Source organism: Chelonia mydas, chromosome 11 (assembly GCF_015237465.2).
Source record: "Chelonia mydas isolate rCheMyd1 chromosome 11, rCheMyd1.pri.v2, whole genome shotgun sequence".
Lineage (NCBI taxonomy): Eukaryota > Metazoa > Chordata > Testudines > Cheloniidae > Chelonia > Chelonia mydas.
Genome location: NC_051251.2, coordinates 53,308,989 through 53,329,334, shown reverse-complemented (window position 1 = coordinate 53,329,334; position 20,346 = coordinate 53,308,989).

The following is a 20,346-nucleotide window of genomic DNA, read 5'->3' as shown; positions in this document are numbered from 1 at the left end:
TCCATTGCCTTAGAAAAAGTGCACTTACCCCCTTGTCAAATGTTTAGTGGTGTTGTGATATAGCCATAATTATTATTTACTGCATCATTGTTTTCTGCATCAAGTATAAGAGACATGATTGTAAACTTCTGGCAACTGCTGCTATCTGGGGATCCACACTCCTGGGACTGAGAATCACTGTGACAATATTGTATTGCTACTGAAGGAGCATCTGCAGTGTCGGATACCCTGGTCCAGCTGAGCTGTGCTTAGTCCAAGACAGATAGAAGTGGAGGGGGACAGGCACGTGGAGAGGACAAATGTGTCTTTTAAACTACTATTACACTCCCCCAATTCTGGAGCCTGCTAGGGTTTGGGCTGATCTCTGGTGTAAATTAAAGCAGTCTCAAGGCTTCTCAACTGATTGCTAGCAGCCAGGAATCGCAGGGACATAGAGATGCCCATCCCATACTCCTTTTCCTCAGCTCCATCCCCTATCACGGGGGTTAAGTAGGAACCCTACAGCAGCTCTACACCATCTGTCCCTCTATATCAAAGAAATCCTAGGGGGGCAGATCCTCCAGCTTTAACCTGACCAGAACCTATGATCTGGCTCTTTATCTTTGTCAGTTTTTCTTTACTGATCAGTAGCTGTTCCATTTTAAATGGATTGAGCCTAAACCAGGAGCCATTCTGGCTCTGGGGACAGCTTAAGTAAATTTATCCCTCGAGTTCTGAAAACTTTCATTTAAGTTCATTTTCTTTTACTTGGCTCAGGACAAATAAATACAAGAAGGAATTTAAGTAACTAATTTCACTTATAAAATGAGCAGGAAAAAAAATCTGTAATCAGTGTCCAACATTTAAATGGAAAAGGCACTCCCAAAGACAATGACATAGGAAAGATTTGTTGACTTTAATGCAAATAATAACTAAGATTATGAAATTAAGTAAATCATACTCATTTCCTTATTCCTGCGCCTATTTCTGTGTATTCTGGAGAGCCTTAATTATCTCTCTAAATATTGGCCAGCACATCCAAAACAGCAGAAATGTAATAAACCAATAAAAGTTCTATAATTCTCCTCCTCCTTGTCTGGAGTGTAAAAGTGAAAAAATACAAATAGAAATGTTTCTAATATACCTGATACAACTACAATACTTGTTCCCTAAGACCAAAGTGAAAATCAAATTTCTATTGCATCATGTTGGATATTAGCACTTAGACTACAAAAATACTAGTAAGAAGATAGCAAAACTATTAAGGAATTTTAAAAAAAACAAACAAAAAAACATTGATCAATCCAAGAAAACAGGAGAACCACCAAATAATAATACTGGGGATGTCTGATTTTCATTTTGCTTCAGGAAACTTTTACCCTTGATCAGATTTTCATGAAAGTCAAAAAAGAGAATATGTAGTTTTACTGGCAACAATAGCCCTAAAAGTGAGATAGAGCAGAAGGAAAATAGGATTTATGTATCATAGGTCTCAGTGAACTCCAAAAAGGTGTAATAGTTTAAAAGCAAAATCACAATGCATAGCATATAGGTAATGGCAGCAAAAGCTTTTTTAAGCAATTCCATTAAATGCTACTCAACCACCTGCCTCTACAATTGAGCTGCCAGAACAACTGCAGCTATCTATTTTTCCCATCTTGGTGCTTATCACTTAGATGCATCTGTTGTCAAAGCCAGAGAAACTGTAAGACTCTTGTGGAAAACTCTTGTTCCATTACAAGAAGAAACCAAAAACAATAAAGCCACTTGTGTTTTAGCCAGTGTCACAATCCAGAAGTGAATTAAAGAGACATTAGATAAGTTTGATAAGAGCTTAACTGAACTCGACAAGAGGAAAGGAAAGTCTGGGCTTCAACCAGAATTTCAAGAGGCTATCAAGTGACAGTATACTCAGCCAACAAGCCTCATCATCAGGAAAAATAAATAAATAAAAACTATTTTCACTGGCCGGTTTTACTCAGAAGGAAAGAGATTGTTTCTAGCAGCTGCAGAGAGCTGCCTCTTTCTGAATTAAAGCATCCATGAATGTGTCATACTGCACACAGGCCTTCACAAAGACATGTGCTGTTCTACATACAGAAGAACATTTGAAAAAGAATAGCACTCCCAGCAGTTGGCAGGACATATTCAATCCTAAGAATATATTTAATTATAATGATATTCCAAGAACTGGACATATTTATTGTCCTAAAACCGGAAAGGTTGTCAGTACTTTTGCAGCAAGAAATCATCTTCCCAAAACAGTCCTGCAAACAGCAGCAGGATAAAAAAGTGTTTATAAGATTCTTGCGGTAATACAATAGAATGAGGAAGTTAGAGCGTCTTAGTTCTTGTCTTCCAACAATACTTCATAACCCAAAGGACATGGTTTTAATCAGTAGGTCTGAAATGTAAATGAAGTGAAATTCTGACAGCCTTAGATCAAAGGCAGAGAGAAGGATGGAAAGTTTCAGTTAAGAGAGCAGTCAGAGTTAGTCAGAGAAACAGAACAAAAGTAAAATATATTCACATCACAAAGTTTACTAAATTTAGCTCTGATAGAACCCAGAGGTTGCCTTAAGCCAATGTAATTAACTGGTTAAGAACGTAGTAGTGGGCTAATGCATTTGACATTATGATAGCAGACTTTATGCCCACTGAAAACTTTGCTAATAAGGTGTGGGCTAAAGAGACGACACCATCAAAGGGATTTTGAACACTTTGATGGGCTCAAGAGATATAGTTCCTAAATGATATTCAGTTACTTAGTGACTGGTAATTCAGAAGAAGCAGGTTAATACTTCTATCTCTGAAAAGACTGAATTAGAGATGGGTGACTTATGATTCATTAAAAAAAGCAATGAACTTGGATTCTGACTTTAGAACATTGATTATATGGAAAGCAAGAATAGGGATGTTAGGGTGCTAATTCCATTGCAGTTTTTTGCCCAGAAATGGATAGCAATTAATTTACCATTAAGTTATCAGGTTAAATATGGTGTCTGAATCTCAATCTTAAAAAGGGTATTTAATAAAATTGCCTAGATCTGTGGGTCAAAGTAAAACAAACAACCAAATGGCATGGCATGGCATACTCCATTCATTTCAACTAGTTTACATTAAGTATGAAATTGGAGCAAATTATTTAGTGACAATAGAGATCATTACTACTTCTCTCGGTTTATTGGGCCAGAAGGAAGGAAACATTTTGGAATTTACAGAACAGACTTAAGAAAATCAATTCTCAAATTTAAATTTTAAAATTGTCATTTACTATAGGTATAAAAAGAATTTCGATTAGACGCCAGAATATACTCCAGTTATAAAGTATATCCTGTAGTGACTTTCTACCATACTGCATTTTTGTATCATGATCTTTAGTATCATAATGAAAATGTTTTAATTTCGTTAGGTACTCATACTCAATTTCTTATATTTATATCCACTGCACCCTGTGATGTGAGTCTCAGTAGATCTCAGAAGCTAAGAAAGGGCAGCTTAGTCCAGTAGTTTGTAGAGAAGCCCCTGCCCAGCCCACTGTTGCTGAAGGTTCCAGCTCCAAGAGGGATATAAATCAAGGTCAGTGTGGCTACTTTAGGTCGTTAAAGATCCCATGGCACTCTCACGATTTAAGAAATATTACCCCTAGTTACATAGACACATTTAACTCAGGTATTATGGTTACAAGGCTGCTTGCTCTGTATACTCTTTCTGATCTCTCTGAGTGCAGCCCCTGACATGTCAGGCTTGATATCTTGCAGTGGAATTTCACAGTTCTCCCATTCTTGTCTACATTACCTGCTGGATCGACAGCCAGCGATCTATCCAGCAGGGGTCAATTTATCGCATCTAGTCTAGATGCGATAAATCAACCGCTGAGCGCTTTCCTGTCGACTCCTGTACTCCACCGGAGCGATAGGCGCTAGCGGAGTCAACGGGGGAGCATCAGCTGTTGACTTACCACAGTGAAGACACCGCAGGGAGTAGATCTAAGTAAGTCGACTTCAGCTACGTTATTGCCTCCCACCCCACCCCCAGTGTAGACCAGGCCTCAGATTGGGATCTGTGTACAACACTAGTCTATGCCAACCACTTATTACCATGCAGGTTCAAGAGTTTCTTCCCTTTAGGAGTCTGTGACCAGTGCTATCCAGTGATGAATAACATTCTTAAAACAAATATATTTATTTAGCAAAGAGAACAAAGTTTTTGAAATTTTTTTTTAAATTAGATGTTTAGACCCATCTAATCTTACACTTCACAATAAGCTAAGTTAAAAAGACTTCCCTCTGTAGTTATAGGAACAGAACAGGCCCAGCTTACACTCTCTTTCTGTCAGCGGGGAAATGGCTAGATTTTTTTTAATTGTTTATTTCAGTGGTTGGATTTTTTAGAAGATATAAATTATTTTCCCAAGAAAGTTCAATATTGGTTTAAAGTGCCATTGAGAAAAACATTTTAAATCTTAAATCTTTTTAATGGATGGTTTTTGTTTGTGAATAAATTGTAGTTTACATATCAAATAGTAGAATACTTCCTTCAGAATGAAAGGTGATACATCAACAACAATGTTATTAATTAATAATTTCAAAAACTCATTTGTGAGCCTCACTGAACATTTGAAAATCCCATTATTTTTCAGATAAAGATTCATTTCTGTTTTTTTTTAAAGAGTCACTGGATAATGTTGTATTGGAGCAAAATATGAAAAACATTCGGATTTCAGACTAAGACTACTCCACGTGTTAAAATTGTTTGAGCTGAAGACACACCTTTTGCAGCATATCTGACTATTTTTACTGGGTTTATTAGAAAAGCAAAGGGCTCTCACAGAAATAACCCAAATAATCCATCATTAAACTAAATAATGGATGATTAGTCTAGAAATTTTTTTAAATGTACATTTATGAGAAAACTGTCAAAAGAGTAACAATAATGGGATGCCTTCTCTGTGACCCTGATCCAAAATCATTGAAGACAGTGGAAATCCCCATAGATTTCAGTGCGATTTGAATCAGGCCATACGTTACCTTATAGAGAATCCTGTTTAAACAATTGATAAGTTTTAAAGAGAGAAACATGTTTAAGTGTGTAATATAGTTTTACTGTGCCTTTAAAATGATTTTGGGAGGGGAGGTTTCTAAGCTCTTGAGGGCTCCCATTGATGTTAGTGGAAGAATGAAGTGCCACGTTTATATCATAAGTACAGATATAGGCCCCAATGCTGCCACAGAATAAACTGTCAATTTCAGTATGTGAGTAGTTCCATCAACTTCAATGGACCAGATGCATACTGCAAGTTAGGCATGTTCATAAATGTTTACAGATCAAGGCTTTAAGTTGTTAAGTGTAGGCACGCACACTTGAAGCTACATTCTACTTCTTTTGCGAGGTGCGGGGGGGGGAATCAATTTTGAGGCAACAAGTGTGATGTGATTTAAAATGTCTGGCCCAGAGTCTTCAGATTACCGTTGCTGTGCCATGGACAATAATTTCTCCATGGCAGCTGGATCACAATGTATATACATTTTCCCTTTGTATTTTAATCTGTTTAGCTGAGTCCTTTTCATAACTGATTCTGCATTTATCTTCTGGAAGGCATGTGCCATTAACATACCAGAGCCCACAACTGGGAATATTATATATATATTTAGCTTTATATTTAAAATCCCTAGTACCCAGGCTATTTGCAGTGCTTTTTTGGTTTGGTGTGTTTGTTTGTTCAGTCTTGTAAATCCACTAATAGTTTTGCCCACCATAAAGACACTCGATCTTTCCTTATGACCGTTGCACTGTGTATGCCCTTTCAATATGTAAGGAAGGATCTTCTCTAGATCTTTTAGGCTTGAGCTTTGGCGAACTGGAAACTAATATATTATCTTTCAAAATAAATGGACTCGCCTTAATTTATGGAAGAAAGAAAACCCTATACGCCCAGCTTTTTCTTGCTCCTTCTCCAAGTGAAGAGAATGGAATATATAATTCACATCAAGGGGATAAAAACAGACAGAACAACCTGGTACAATCACAGGGTGATGATAACTCGAATCTCTTATTTAGAGCTAGATTTAGTCTTTAGCACAGGCAAATGCAAGGACAGCACATAGCTCTGTCTCCCCAGGAGGAATCCAGAGCCTCGCTGTTCCCCACTTGCTTCTGAGGGAAGTAATTTGTTCCTGCTTCTTACCAGTAACACATGTCTTCCCCACCTCAGTCAATGGTTCAGCTACTCCCATATCACCTGCATGGAGCAAGAGTGACTATGCAGAGCTTGCTCTTCTCCTAGCACCTGAAGCAACAACCTGGGGAGGCTCTGTGTGTGTGTGTGTGTGTGTGTGTATTTAAGCCCACATGTGGTGTAATAAGACTGGACCACCACGTAGCCCATTGTCTTCCTGCATAGTAGAGTGGTTCAAGTGAGATTCCACCTGGAAACAGATACTAATGTATCAAGCCCACCCAAGGGCAACTAAATAATCTGATTTACCAGAATCCATGCAACAAACAATGTGGCATGAATAGAGTCCATATATAATTCTCTGTAGCCCTTGTATATTAAGTTATTAAAAGACATGTTAAACTGTAGTTAACATCCTTGATCACTACTTCTTACCGTTCCAGACATGTCACGTTTTTTACTACAGTTTTATCTTAATTTACAATATGTTGAACCTTAGTTTGGTTAGTACTCAACTACAGAGCTAAAAGAAATATAAAAAAATCAGAGGCAAAGATTAAACTTGAGGATTTATTCCCAGTTTTATGTTGTGGAATGTTAAAAGCAGTAAACAGAAGTGAGGAAAAATAAAAACTATAAAGCATTCATGCTTCATCTTTACCATTTGTGAGCATCATACATTTCAGGCAAGTTCATAATATTAAACTGGGTCAGGAACTACAAATATACAGTTAGAAGGAAACCTGAATTTCCAGGGACTGGAGGGTACTTAATATAGGTCCTGTCCACCTCTCACTTCTATGAGTATAGCTATTCTAAAAATATTAGAATTGGGAGCAGCTTAGGATCAAAAAGTCATTTTTACATGAGTGAAAATATTTACTCTTTATTAAGCAATAGCACATTTCTTTTTTGTTTGTTTGTTTTTAGTATGCTCCAAATGTGCTTAGTTTTTAACTGAGAAAAATATCCAGCTGTCGTCAACATTTTTCCATTCTGAGCTGTTGTCTCATAAATGGTAAGAGAATGATTTTCCAGGATTTGGCTAATTAATTATTGTTAATTAAACATCACCCTACTAAAAGACAGCACTTTTTCCTCATTAGAGTTTTTGTAGCAAAATGTTTCCCTGGATGTTGGTGGTAGAATCATGGCAGCTTAAACACAGAGGATGGAAATTGAATGTGCAGCAACTGGAGAATTCATTAAATGCATTGTGAGAACTGCAATGCCTCTTGACAAGCGGGATGGCAACTAAAAATACTTTCCTCCTAGGCTGAGTTAATAGACTGTTCATATGAGATATTCTGTTGGTGGGCAAAGGTAACATCATGTGCCGAGCTGGAAAAACAATGTCACGACGTAACCCTGTTCTTCAACTTCTTACTGCTTCAATCTGTGAATTTTCTGATATTTGTTACGTCAAACCAATGAACAAGTGTAACCCACATGCCTCCTGGGTGTTCTGTCCCATCTAGTGGCACCAAGACCACTTAGAGAGATGAATGAGTCTGCTCTACCTTAGCTAACAGTTGTATGGCCTTTAGCTCATGCAGTAGAGGCTCATGCACTAAGCTCCAGAGGTCCCAGGTTTGATCCCACCTGCCAAAGACTGGGGCCTGTCAGTGTTACACAAACAATGTGTTCCTTTTTCCCTTTTAAATCTAAAACTGCAGATAGGTGTGGGAAGCAGTTGAGAAGCAAAATTCCCTATCATCTGAATCACTGGCAGCCCCCCATCCATGTGAAAAATATGCAGTTGGTGCCTTGGTCCATTTCTGGGGGGATGCACATGCATATGGGGAGGGAGGGGAGTTGGCAAGCAACCACTCTAAGGGTGTTAACTTCTATACCAAATTCCATGTATTTTATGGCAGAAAATATTGCATGTTTTAATGATCTTTGCAGCATCAAAGGTTCCATGGTGTCTATTGTTTTTAGAGTACATAATGCACAGCTGTGGACCAAGGGATTAGCACTGTCATATAATAACTATGCTTCCCGTGAGGAATGCAGAGTAGGACACTATTGAGAGAATCAGGCACCCTGCACTGATTCCTTGAGAACTGGAATGTTGAAGCCAGGATTTCCCATAAATCCTTGGGTTCAGTATAATTAGCCAGCCATACTGCCTCTATGCTTTCCATGCTGTCATGAATTCTTCCCCTCACCATGTGATGATAAATTGTCTCTTTAAGTGTGTGTGTGTAGCTATAGATATATAGGTATAGTTTCGACTGGAATGTCATACCGATTACCTTTTTATTATTCAGGGAGCTGAGAACTGGGCCTACGAAGAAATGGCATAAGGAGTTGAAGAAGGCTTCCTGTTATAGGGCCAGTTCCAACCTCCACTGAGTCTTTCGATTGACTTTAATGAGGGTTGAATTGAGCCAAGAAGGAAGAATTTTAATCAGTCCCCAACTAACCCTTGTTAACTGCTCAGATCGCTCACATGTACACCAGAGACAAGAGAGAGACTCAGGGATAGCCTAATTTTCCAAAGGAATACAGCCTCCATCCTATAAATAATCTCTCTCCTTGTCCCAGTCAATCCAAATAAACCAATACAACTCCTTCCTTCTCCTCTTTATCCACAAATAATGAAAGGGCTTGCTGCTATTAGCTAGGATGGGCAGGGACGGTGTCCCTAGCCTCTGTTTGCCCGTAGCTGGGAATGAGCGACAGAGGATGGAGCACTTGATGACCTGTTCTGTTCATTCCCTCGGGGGCACCTGACACTGGCCACTGTCAGAAGACAGGATACTGGGGTAGATGAACCTTTGGTCTGACCCAGTAGGGATGTTCTTATGTTCTATTGACACAGGGGAGAGGATTTTAAAGAGTGTGTGTGTGAACGCACATGCACACACAGACAGATCTCCATCCTGATTAGTCCATGAAACACTTGTGCTGTATAACCTCCATTTGCAAATAAGTGTTGTTTCTCAAACTTCCAAACACTTTGAATATACAAAATTCTTCCAACCAGATCTTGCAACTGCTAATTCTGTATCTTCGTATGTATTTCAGTTTTTGGTAATGTATGTATATAAGGGCTCCCTTGCCTGTCTCTTTAATAGTAAAGAGCTTTCACTTGCTGTTTGAGTGATATAAACGCTTGATGTTTTCCAATTCCAGAGAACGTGTGAGAAAGGCAGGAGAGATGATATAAGTATATAATAAAAGTTAATCTAAAATATATATTTAGTAATTATTGATGTTTAGTAAAACAGAATAATTAATTGAGTATAATTTATTCTGTCTGGTTTCAAATGAACTTTTGAATTCTAATGTGCATTCAGGCCTCCTGCTGTTGACTAATGTACATCGGTTGAGTTTGGTTGGTGCGGTTTTTTGTTGTTTTTTTTAAATGTGCTTTAGATTTTAATAGAAGTGTATAGGGCACTGTGCAGATTTTGCTACAGTTTGGTGAGCTGTATTGCTGGATGAAGACTTTTCTGTTAGTGGGCCCTCTGTGACACCACTAGAAATGTTCTCTCTGTGCTTTACTGACACATTGCAAAGCAGAAATACTAAACCTGGAGCCCACTCTATATAAAAGCAATTAAACACACAATTAACTTTCTACATGTGTTTAATCCATTCCTATTCAGCAGAGCTCTTCAACATATGCTTAATTCTCACTGAATTAAAGTAATCCATAGGCTGAAATTTGTTCACATGGCTTATGTTGTGAATAAAGAATGAATATGTTCGTGGAAATCAAGGATGGTTATTCACAAACAGAAAAAAAAGGACACCCTCCCCCCCCCTAAAAAAAACGTATTTATAACCAGTATGTCAACCAGCTATAAAAGTGTGATGTAAGAATACTGAGAGCAGGAAAGGAAATTTGGAGGATAACCATCAGGAAGATGATAAAATAGCATTAAATAAATATGCCAAGAAAGGGAAGGCAGGAAAGAAAAAGTCATAGACATATAGAACAGATCCAGACAAAGTAATAAATATATAGAGTTGCATGAAGGAAGGAACCTGGCAGACTAAATCAAGAAACAGCTGGATAAGCCTCACACATTACTGGATCTCAGTCATGACTTTGGTAATATAATAATAGTCGGGCGGGGGGGGGGGGGGAGAAGACGGAAGAGTGCATTTTTCCTCTTCTCCTAAACTGGTATCTGGATTATAGCCACAATATCACGGTAAAATTGCTGAGAAATAAACTGAAGACTGCATCGTGTTAAACTAATCTTCTTTCTCTGCCAAAACTGAACAGTCAGTGCAGTAATAGCAGGAATAATAATACTAATAATGAATAATACCACTACCCTCAGCTCCTGACATGGGTATGCTAGGAATATTTGAACAGCACTATGTCCAAACTACTCCAATTTAACTAATTCTTTAGTGAATGTAACCATTTCAGACAAACCAGCTTGTAAAACAGGGTTCAAAATTAAGTTGGCCTTGCTGGATAGGTAAAGGACCAATAATCTGCTCTCTGTAAAGGGGTGTTGCCAATTACTCCCCTTCCCTCCATCAATAGGGGAGCAAGGAAGTCAATGGCACCAGTGACAAGCTGGATTTATCCATTGATCCACAGCCAAATGGGGACAAACTGAGTTCCACATGAATGACAATTGCAAGATAAGTACAGTCATCTCTCATATTCCTCACTGCTAGATCTTTTAGGTATTATACAAAATAGATTTTTCATCTTGATACGGTATATATTGTGTCCCTCTATTGATATATAACATATGCAGCAGGTTTAAGCTAATTTCTGCAAGGTTCCAAGAGCCAGAAGTCATTCTGTATCCTACAGCATCAGGTTCTAACTGAAGAAAGCTTGTAGCAGGGAGCAGAGTAGCAGCCATGTTAGTCTGTATCCCCAAAAAGAAAAGGAGTACTTGTGGCACCTCAGAGACTAACCAATTTATTTGAGCATAAGCTTTCGTGAGCTACAGCTCACTTCATCAGATGCATGCAGTGGAAAATACAGGGGGGTTACTATAGGGACATCACAGTAACTGAAAGGGATAGTGCAAAATATGAAGTAAATCAAAGCAAGATTAAAGGTTAAACATATATATATATATATGCAGCAGGCTATCATTTTAGGGCTTATTGTACATTGGCCAAACTGAAGAAAACTGAAACACACAATGAGATTATGTGAAGGGAAGTGGAAAGAATACTACACGTTAAGGCCATGTGCTAATGTTCATTCCATCTGGGGAAAATAGGAAATAAATTAAAGATGACCCCCTGGCCTATGACATTCTTAGGGAGCCAAAAATTCTAATATTGGGGGATATGAGGGATGTTGTAAATTTAAATAGAGCACTGGGGGGGGGGGAGCCTTTCAAGAGGCACTGCAAATGGTAAAAGGATTATAGTAAAAATTGGACTTGGCAATGAGACAAAAGGTAAACTCTGAGAGAGCTAGTGAGTTTTGGAAAAAAAAGTGGCTTTGGTTTAAATGAGACTGGAAAAGACTTTCAGCAGATATGATCAGTACAGAGACAGTCCTATGAGGTTCTAAACCAGCCTTCTGCCAGGTGCTGGAGACACTGAAATTCCTTTCAAGTCAATTGCAGTCAAAGGTACTCATCATCTAGTAGGTTCTTGGCATCTCAGAAGTCAGAGCTTATGTGATTAATATAACAGCAAATATAGAAATATTACTACACCACAAAATCTGAAATATCTGTTATTTCCTGTTCAAAGTATGGATAAACAGGGACATGGGGTGCCAAAATAATAGGCTGGAGCTTGCCCAAAACTTCTTTGGACAAATCCACATCACCCATTAAAATAAGGGCTGAGGCTGGATAAAACATCTGACATCGTCTCTGACAGGAAGGTCCAGAGGGTGAAGGAGTGAGGGAACATACTCTCTGTTCTCGTCCATCCTCCTGGTTGAGGGTCAGGGCTCAGGCCAGGGCGCGTGCATCCTAGAAATGACTGAGTGGCTGCGCAGCTGGTGTCAACAGGAGGGTTTGGCTTCCTGGACTGTGGGATGCTGTCCTAGGAAAGAGGTCTGCTCGGAAGAGATGGGGCACCTCATCTAGAATGGGAAGAGCATCTTCACATACCAAATTACCTGCCTAGTGAGGAGGGCTTTCGATTACATTCAAAGGGGGCAGGTGACCAAAGCCTGGAGGTAAGCATGAAAAAGGTGACCTTAACAAAGAGCTAGATGTGGTGGGGGACATGGGATGTTACAATAGGGTCATAGGAGCGACAAGAAGAAAATTAGTGAGGGAAGACTTAATTGGCATCACAGATTGACTGGAATATTGGTATAGAGGCCAGCAAAGACCGGATGAAAAGGGAAGAGCTACTGCACTATACATCAAGAATATAATCATTGTTCTGAGATCCAGAAGGAGAGGATAGAGCAGTTGAAAGTCTCTGGGTAGACAAAGGGGATGTGGGCGAAGTAGGGATGACATGGTGGTAGGGGTCTACTCTAGACCACCAAATCAGGAAGAGAGGGTGGATAAGGCATTACTAGAACACATAATAAGTATCTAAAACACAAGACCTACTAGTAATGGGGGACTTTAATAACCCAGATATCTTTTGGAAAATTAACATAGCAAAACACAAAATGTTTAATAAATTCTTAGAATGTATTGGGAACACCTTTTTGTTTCAGAAAGTGGCAGAAATACCCAGGGTGGCAGTCATTTTAGACTTGATTCTGTGGAATCAGTAGCAATTTGTGTGAAAATGATCATGAAATGATAGCTTTCAGGAAAGTAAGGCGTGAGAGCAGCAGAAATCAGACTTTAACAAATGCAGAGAACTGGCAGGTAAGTTCCCCTGGGAAGAAAATCTAAGGGAAAAAGAGTTCAGGAGAGCTGGCAGTTTCTCCAGGAGACAATATTGAAGACACAACAGCAAACTATCACAAAGGATAAGGATAGGAAAGGAAAGATAGGAAGAATAGTAAGAGGCTGATATGGCTCCATCAGGAGCTCTTTAATGACCTGCAAATCGAAGAGGAATCCTACAAAAAGTGGAAACATGGACCAATTGCTAAGGAGGAGTACAAAAGAATAGCACAGGCATGTAGGAACAAAATGAAACTAACTAAGGCACAAAATAAGTTATACTTAGCACAGGACATAAAAGAGAATAAGAAGAGGTTCTTTAAATACATTAGGAGCAAGAGCGAGATAAAGGAAAGTGTAAGTCCTCTACTTGGAGGGGAAGGAGAGCTAATAACTGATGACAACAAGAAGGCTGATGGGTTTAATGCCTATTTTGCTTCAGCCTTCACTAAAAAGGTTAATGGTGACCAGATATTCAACACAATTAATATTAACAACAAGGAGGAAGGAATGCAAGCCAAAATAGGAAAGAACAAATTAAAAATTATTTAAATGTATTCATGTCTATGGGAGCTGATAAATTTTATCTTAGGTTACTTCGTGAACTAGCTGAAGCAATTTTGGAACCATTATATTTAGAACTCATGGAGGACAGGTATTGTCTCAGAGGACTGGAGAAGAGCAAATATAGTACCTATCTTTAATAAGGGGAACAAATAAGACCTAGGGAATTATAGACCAGTCACCCTACCTCCAATACTTGCAAAGATACTGGAATAAATTATTAAACAATCAGTTTGTAGGCACCTAGAGAATGATAGGGTTATAAGGAACAAATCATGCTGAACCAACCTAATTTCCTTCTTTGACAGGGTTACTGGCCTAGTGATGTAGGAGAAGCGATAGATTTTAGTAAAGCTTTTGATACAGTTCCACATGGCATTCTCATAAGAAAACTAGGGAAATGTGATTTAGGTGAAAGTACTATAAGATGGGTGCAAACTGCTTGAAAAAACATACTCAAAACATAGTTGTAAATGGTTCACTGTCAAACTGGGAGGATGTATTTAGTGGGGTACCACAGGGGTCATCCTGGGTATGGTACTATTCAATATCTCTTTTAATGACTTGGATAAGAGTGAGGAGAGTATGCCTATAAAATCTTCAGGTGACACCAAGATGGGAGGGGCTGGGAGCACTCTGGAGGACTGGAGTAAAATTCAAAATGACCTTGACAAATTGGAGAATTGGTCTGAAATCAACAAGACGAACTTCAGTAAAGATAAGTGCTAAGTACTTCACTTAGGAAGGAAAAATCAAATGCATAACTATAAAATGGAGAATATCTGGATAGGTAGTACTATTGAAAATGATCTTGGAGTTACACTGGATCTTGAATAGGAGTCAAAAACATGATACAGTTGAGAAAAAAGCTAATATTATTCTGGGGTATATTAACAGGAGTGTTGCATGTAAGACGTGGAAGGTAATTGTTCCACTCTGCTTGGCACTGGTGAGGCCTCAGCTGGAGTACAGTGTCCAATTCTGTATACCACACTTTAGGAAAGATGTGGACAAACTGGGGAGAGTCCAGAGGAGAGCAACAAGAATGATAAAAGGTTTAGAAAACTTGACAAAGTTAAAAAGAAACCAGGTCCTATTTAGTCTTAAGAAAAGAAGACAAAGGGGAGGACCTGATACAGTCTTCAAATATGTTAAGGGCTGTTATTTTGAAGACACTAATCAATTGTTCTCCACGGCCACTGACGGCAGGTCAAGAAGTAATGGGTTTAATCTACAGCAAGGGATTTAGGTGAAATATTAGGAAAAACGTTCTAACTATAAGCATAGGTAATAGGCTCTCAAGGGAGCTTGTAGGATTTCTATCATTAGATGCTTTTAAGAACAAGTTGGACAAATACATGTTACGGATGGTCCATGTTTACTTAGTCTTGCCTCAGAGCAGGGGCTCGATTTGACATCTCAAGGTCCCCTCCAGACCTATGTTTCTATGATTCCATGACATGCCAGAGAAAAAGCAAAACTCCTGAGCCAGAGCCAGCGGAGAAATGTACAGGTATTTGCAAGCTCAAGTTCTCTTTTGTGAAGGTCCTGGAACAGCAGAGAAATAAAAGGGAATGAGCCAGGGCAATGTTGTCTTACTTTATGGAAGAAACATCCACTAGGCCTGTAGCTACTGTGCCCACATACAAATCAGGGAAAAGGGAAACATTACATATTTTCATACATCCTATTTTTATTTATTATCAGGGTTTTTTTTTTTTGTTTTATTTTTTTTTTACCATCAGAGGATCTATCCACTTCAAATTAAGGTCCCAGTCATACAGAAATGTATGCACATATGTAACTGTGAAACAGAACTTTTGGGGGGGAATTTCTATGGCCTGTGTTATGCAGGAGGGCATATTAAATAACCACAGTGGACCCTTTTGGCCTTGGAATCTATGAACTTTACTGAGTGGTCTCGTTGAATTCAGTAGGACTACTCATGCGAGTAAAGTTGTGCACATGCATATGTCAGGGGGTCTAAGGGAGCGTGGTTATATATTGGTATTAAGTGAAAATACACCTGACAATATGCTAAGATCTCTCATCCGGGTGTGCCACCTGATTAGCAATCACTCCTTCAAGCACAGACCTCCTCAAGCTAGACATTAAAATCATGTTATTGGTTATCGACCAAATTTTACAAAAGTTTATGTTCAAGCCAAACACAATAAACTACATATTTTGTAAAGAGTTCCCATCTTGAACAAAATTGTTCTATTTGTGTGAGGAAAGTTATTTACGTATGTGAGTGTTTGCAGGATTTGGACCTAGCACCTGAGGCCTGGGATTTTCAGAATCTCTTAACCTGGGCCTGACTCTGCTCCCATTGAATTCCATGTCTGGCCAACTCAGAGTTCTTTTGATTTACCCGAGAACCATGATTTAACAGAATGCCTAAATACCTAAAAGAGAAACTGTTTCATCTGGATGGATCTAATGTAATGTTACATTCTTCATTTTTCAACAACTTTAACAAAATGTATATAAACATGATTAAGAAGTGAAATTGGACATTGTGATTTGCAATCCTATCTGTATTTCCTTGCATTTAGAAAAAGCTGAACAATTAAAATACTTAGTTGGAGACCCACCATTTAACAACAACTTGAAATCCTAAATCAGGCGTGGAATTTTTTTTTTTCCATTTAAGGTTTTAAAAAATTCTCTATTTCAAACCATCCAGTCCTGGGTAGTTTTGTTTCTTTCAAAGCTGTTGATGCTAGAAGGAGTTTTTGTTCTCAATATCTGTGTCTCACATGGAATATTTAGCATCTGAAAGGCATGATAGACTCATATTTTCAAGATCTTTTTCAAGTTCTAGTCTATCTGCCATAAAAATCTTTAAAATCCTTGGAATATTGGTAGGTTTTTATACTCTCATCTACTTTCTGGAATGAGTCTCTTCTTTCCTGAGCTGACAAGCAAACCATTTAATACATTTATCATTACATTCACATATCTTTGCTCCTGAGTTCAGAAACTGTATTTGGGATTTATGCTACAAAAGCTTAGTAAATTTTAGGGCTGTCAATTAATTGCAGTTAACTCACACAATTAACTCAAAAATTAATCGTGATTAATCGCAGTTTTAATCGCACCTTTAAACAATAGAATACTAATTTAAATGTATTACATATTGTGAATGTTTTTCTACATTTTCATATATATTGTATTCTGTGTTGTAATTGAAATCAAAGTGTATATTTTTGATTATAAATATTTGCACTGTAAAAATGATAAACAAAAAAAGTATTTTTCAATTCACTTTATTCAAATACTATAGTGCAATCTTTTATCATAAAAGTGCAACTTACAAATGTAGATTTTTTTTTATTACATAACTGCACTCAAAAACAAAACAATGTAAAACTTCAGAGCCTACAAGTCCACTCAGTCCCTACTTCTTGTTCAGCCAATCGCTAAGACAAACAAATTTGTTTACATTTACAGGAGATAATACTGCCCTCTTCTTGTTTATAGTGTCACCAGAAAGTGAGAAAAGGCATTTCAATGGCACTTTTGTAGCCAGCATTGCAAGGTATTTATGTGCCAGATATCCTAAACATTCGTATGCCCCTTCAAGCTTCGGCCACCATTCCAGAGGATATGCTTTCATGCTGATGACGCTCATTAAAAAAATGTGTTAATTAAATTTGTGATTGAACTCCTTGGGGGAGAATTGTATGTCCCCTGCTCTGTTTTACCTGCATTCTGCCACATATTTCATGTTATAGCAGTCTTGGATGATGACCCAGCACATGGTCATTTTAAGAACACTTTCACTGCAGATTTGACAAAACACAAAGAAGGTACCAATGTGAGATTTTTAAAGATAGCTACAGCACTCGATGCAGGGTTTAAGAATCTGAAGTGCCTTCCAAAATCTGAGAGGGACGAGGTGTGGAGCATGCTTTCAGAAGTCTTAAAAGAGTAACACTCCGATGTGGAAACTACAGAACCCGAAACACCAAAAAGGAAAATCAACCTTCTGCTGGTGGCATCTGACTCAGATAATAAAAATGAACATGTGTCTGTCTGCACTGCTTTGGATTTTTATCAAGCAGAACCCGTCATCAGCATGGATGCATGTCCCCTGGAATGGTGGTTGAAGCATGAAGGGACATGTGAATCATTAATGCATCTGGCACATAAATATCTTGCGACGCCGACTACAACACTGCCATGAGAACACTTGTTCTCACTTTCAGGTGACATTGTAAACAAGAAGTGGGCAGCATTATCTCCTGCAAATGTAAACAAACTTATTTGTCTGAGTGACTGACTGACAACAAGAAGTAGGACTGAAAAATTTTACATTATTTTATTTTTGAATGCAGTATTTTTGTACATAATTCTACATTTGTAAGTTCAATGTTCATGATAAACAGATTGCACTACAGTTCTTGTATTAGGTGATTTGAAAAATACGATTTCTTTTGTTTTTTTACAGTGCAAACACTTGTAATAAAAATAAATATAAAGTGAGCACTGTACACTTTGTATCCTGTGTTGTAATTGAAATCAATATATTTGAAAATGTAGAAAACATCCAAAACCATTTAAATAAATGGTATTCTATTATTGCTTAACAGAGCGATTAATTGTGATTATTTTTTTTAAATCGCTTGACAGCCCTAGTAAATTTGTATCATTTTCCTCAATACCCTGGAAACATTTTAGCTAACACACATCGCTCTTCTGCTTCCTTAATGTTTCACTGTATTATTCTGTTTCGTTCGTAGTATTTAAGGCTTCTGTAAATACTTACTGTAGCGAGGCGGCATGGCTCCCCGCTGCCCCGGAGAGGGTCGAGCCCCTCCAGACACCAGAGTGGGCGGAGCCAGGAAGCTCTGAGCTTACCCCTCAAAGGGACAGGTGGCGACCCAGAAGTAGAAAGGTGTGACCGAGAAGTATAAAGGCGGGCCCTCAGAGCTCACTAGAGGACCAGCCGCCGGGGAGGCCAGACATAGCCAGCCCAGTCCGCGACTGGGAAAACCCCGCACTCCAGATCCACGCCAAAACTGGCCGGACCTGCCCTGCGCCAGCGATCCAGAGGAGTTACCAGGCCTGCCGCTTGTCCACTGCCCCGAGGAACCCATGGTGCTGGACTCCCTGGAGAACACCGCCGTGACGCAGGTACCAGAAGGAGGGGAGTTAGGAAGTAGCCTGGGAGCAGCCGACCCTAGTCTGGCTGCAGCACTGCCAGAACCCATGTCAGCGTGTTGCGGCCAGGATCCCCACTGACCCAGCAGCGGGTCGTTTGCCGCTGCTAGGGCCCCGGGCTGGGACGCAATGGAGTGGGTGGGCCTGCGTCCCCCCTGCCACCCAACTCGTGGGTGGCCGTCTTCCCCTCTTCCAGGTCCTTGGAGGCTTGGGCTAATTCACACATGTTGTGTTGCTCAGCCTGGCCTGCTAACATTGGGCTATTTGCTCAGCCCCTGCCTGAGGGCCTGAGCTACTGACTGTTTAGTGCCCTGCCCTGACTCGGGGCCTGGGCCTATGGTGCTCGTTCCAGTTACTGCAAGGGCTGCCAAGGGAGACTCCGGTGGCTGGACAAATTCCTCCAAAGTCAACTGTGTGTAGCGAGCCGGTGTGGCTCTCTGCCGCCCCAGCTCTCTGCCGCCCTAGAGAGGGTTGAGCCCCGGCCTAGCCCCTTTACACTTACACATGTGAGTATACTCATTAAGTTCAGTGGTACTACATATCAATGCTTTCCAGATTGATGCCCATTGAATAATTACATTGCACCAATCACACAGAAAGGATTCCATGGTGTAGCACTAAAAGCTAAGAGCTGCCTGCAGGCGCTCTCTGTGAAGGCAATTCCTTAACACATAATTATTAAGCACACCTTTGCCCAGTTAGGTAACAACATGCCAATGGGGCTTAACCCCGACTGGTCAACCACAGGGTGTACAATGTCTTTTCCACATGGAGAAAAGGCAAAAGAAATAGGCTGTGAAACTAATAAATCTATCTGTATACCACCCCTCACTGAGCAGGGCATAGGCAAATATAAGAACACAGAATAATGTTCATATCTCTTTTAGACACAGTCATCACAAGACAAAAGTGTATTGGCATAGTGGGTTACATAGCTGTCATAAGTGCTTGTTAGCAGAATTCAGTCCAGCATAAAAATCCTATGTTTCAATTTAAAATCACTCCATTGCAAGGGTTTTGTCAGTCTGCCTCTTTCCCATGTGTCATCGTCATTGATCTTTCTAAACTTGCCCAGTAAAATCAAAATTATGTTAAGTATGGTTCTGCTTCTATGTATGAGTGGAGGGTGGTGAGAGAGAAGACATCTACACATGGCCTTTTGCTCAAATGTTTATTGGCTTGTTGCCAATGCCCAATTAAATGTGTGTGTATAAATTCAGTGTAAACTACTTTTTAACATTTTTACTATGATTGTGAAACTAAGGGAAGCCCCTAACCACCATCTTCCCATCTGTCATTATTGGCTAAATACATCTGAGAGATCTCGTTACCAGAAGTAAAACTATGACAATTAATGTGGTGGCAAAGTGTAATCCATGTTTGTAATCTGATAAACTTAATGATGCAAATCCTAATATTTTAAAATAAAAATAGGTTTGATATCTGTCTATCACTGTTTTTTAAAGAAAATAGCCACATAGCTAGAGTTAGGAGTAAGATGTTTTGTCCTTTTTACATTATAAACGCAATGTACCATGTATTTAGCTGAGAACCCTTTCCCGTGTGTCAACATCCTTGATTTTTCTAAACTTGCTCAGTTCTCCAAAGAGAATTTTGTCAGAATGTGGGAAATGTAAAATATTTTTG